The 2,956-nt window shown below is 44.0% G+C and overlaps 1 protein-coding gene across 1 annotated transcript in view; it reads right to left on the bottom strand.

Moving 5' to 3' along the window:
* The window catches only part of ednrab (endothelin receptor type Ab), an 8,785-nt gene extending 7,113 nt beyond the window's left edge, over positions 1-1,672 (bottom strand). Inside the window, exon 1 of the mRNA XM_043232528.1 lies at positions 1,525-1,672. The gene's annotated coding sequence lies outside the window, so the exon portion shown is untranslated. The remainder of the gene's footprint in view (positions 1-1,524) is intronic.
* Positions 1,673-2,956: the final 1,284 nt, after the last annotated feature.

Genomic DNA, 2,956 nt, shown 5'->3' with positions numbered 1-2,956 from the left:
CATATTTTTGCGTTTGGTCTATATTTTTGCATATTATTATCTTTAATAATGTTCTTTAGATGTTAGCAGAAAAACCCATTTTCCTGAGCCCTTGAAATATTGTTCTACTCTCGACATTTTCATTTCAATTTGAGTATTTCCTCGAACATTTTTCAAGACGTTGCTGTTTGTTTGAAAATGTTCAACAGTAGCAATTTTTGCAAAATGCTAAAATGGATTGTTTTTTTTTTAACGAACGTCACTTTTTAGTGTATTATAGTAACACAGCATCGCCTGAACGTTTCATATAACAGCTGCTCGCAAATATAACGCTTCTCTGGAAGCTCAAGGGAAAGCCACACACACACACACACACACACACACACACACACACACACACACACACACACACACACACACACACACACACACACACACACACACACACACACACACACACACACAGACACACACACACACACACACACACACACACACACACACACACACACACACACACACACACACACACACACACACACACACACACAGACAGAGACACACACACACAGACACACACACACAGACACACACACACACACACACACACACACACACACACACACACACACACACACACACACACAGACACACACACACACACACACACAGACACACACACACACACACACACACACACACACAGACACACACAGACACACACACACACACACACACAGACACACACACACACACACACACACACACACACACACACAGACACACACACACACACACACACACACACACACACACACACACACACACACACACACACACACACACACACACACACACACACAGACACACACACACACACTAACACACACACAGACACACACTCACACACACACACACACACACACACACACACACACACACACACACACACACACACACAGACACACACACACACACAGACACACACACACACACACACACACACACACTGTTCACATCAGTTCAGTCGAATCACATCAAACGAACCGATTCACTTTGAACTCCAGCGCTCCAGAGATCCTTTAAGACTCCGCTGAGATCTCTTAAAGGGACCTCGGAGATGCCGTCTTTCTTAATACTTTGCCGGTTTGCTTTAATGAGTTTGTTGCATGTTTCGTCATTTCAGTTGCGTGCTTTTGTCATTTTTCATTCTGTAATAACACGCAGCCGCAGTTCAGTTTTAGCTAAAGGTTTAGCGATGTTGCTGCAAGCTTTTGTAATTAATTCTTTAAAATGCGCGTGCGTGTCGTTTATTGCTTTTAGTTGTTTTGCTGCATGTTTTTGTCATTTTCATGATACGGTTAGAGTTTCAGAATAAAGATCTGTTCTCAGAACTCAAGCTGAATTCATATCTCTGTGCTCGTCAGACTCTCTGTTACTCCTCACATACTCTTCACTTCACTACTTTAGAAGTAAAAGCGTGAGTAAAACGGTACGAACCCGTGGTTTAGCTGGAAATGGAAGCATGCTCAAACACACACTGACCTTCAGGGAGACGCTCACACACTCTTCTGTCTGCGTCCTTCTCTCTTCATGGACTGAGCTGAATCTTCAGTGACTAAATCCAGAAAGATCCGGTGAGATGAGAGATCTGAGAGAGAGTGAGAGAGAACTACAGGACAAGTATCTTTAAACACTCTCTCTCTCTCTCTCTCTCTCTCTCTCTCTCTCTCTCTCTCTCTCTCTCTCTCTCTCTCTCTCTCTCTCTCTCTCTCTCTCTCTCTCTCTCTCTCTCTCTCTGTCTCTCTCTCTCTCTCTCTCTCTCTCTCTCTCTCTCTCTCTCTCTCTCTCTCTCTCTCTCTCTCTCTCTCTCTCTCTCTCTCTCTCTCTCTCTCTCTCTCTCTCTCTCTCTCTCTCTCTCTCTCTCTCTCTCTCTCTCTCTCTCTCTCTCTCTCTCTCTCTCTCTCTCTCTCTCTCTCTCTCTCTCTCTCTCTTATCTGTGGGACATGGCCTTCCTGACTCTGATTTCAGTTTTAAGACACACAGAGACCTCCCTACATTCTCTTCAGAACCTTATCTAATCATCTTATGAAGGAAATGGAGAAAACACTTCTGAAGGGTGTGTGGTACACACACACACACACATACACACACACACACACACACACACACACACACACACACACACACACACACACACACACACACACACACACACACACACACACACACACACACACACACACACACACACACACAATGCTTGCCAAGCTTTATTTTACTACAGTCTCTTCTGCTAAATAGGGCTGATTGTTTGTAATATTCTAATGTAAAGCAGCTGAGTAATCAGATCAGTGTATTATAATGATTTCTGAAGATCGTGTGACGCTGAAGACTGGAGTAATGATGCTGAAAATACAGTTCTTTAAATTCTAATAATATATATTTTCATTATTTTTACAGTTCTTGATCATCCTCAGTGAGTATTATGTTCCAGATGCTATTATCTTACTACTGTCCCTCAAACACTGCTCCATTCACATCCTCCGGTGGAAAAGTTATAGTCAGATTATTATTAACCAAGTTCTGATACCCGCGGTCATACTAGTGAATGGACTATAGAGACAGGTCAAAGGTCACTCAGTGCCCAGAGCCAAACCACTGAAAGCAATTACAGGCCTGACCTCATAAACTCTGACCTGCAGGGGGCATCAGCGCACACACACACACACACACACACACACACACACACACACACACACACACACACACACACACACACACACACACACACACACACACACACACACACACACACACACACACACACACACACACACACACACACACACACACACACACACACACACACACACACACCACACACACTCACACACACACACACACACACACACACACACACACACACACACACACACACACACACTCACACACACACACACACACACACACACAC

The sequence above is a fragment of the Puntigrus tetrazona genome, unplaced genomic scaffold (genome assembly GCF_018831695.1).
Source record: "Puntigrus tetrazona isolate hp1 unplaced genomic scaffold, ASM1883169v1 S000000575, whole genome shotgun sequence".
Taxonomy (NCBI): domain Eukaryota; kingdom Metazoa; phylum Chordata; class Actinopteri; order Cypriniformes; family Cyprinidae; genus Puntigrus; species Puntigrus tetrazona.
Note: the sequence above shows the minus strand (reverse complement) of the source record. Positions and strands in the feature narration are given on the sequence as shown.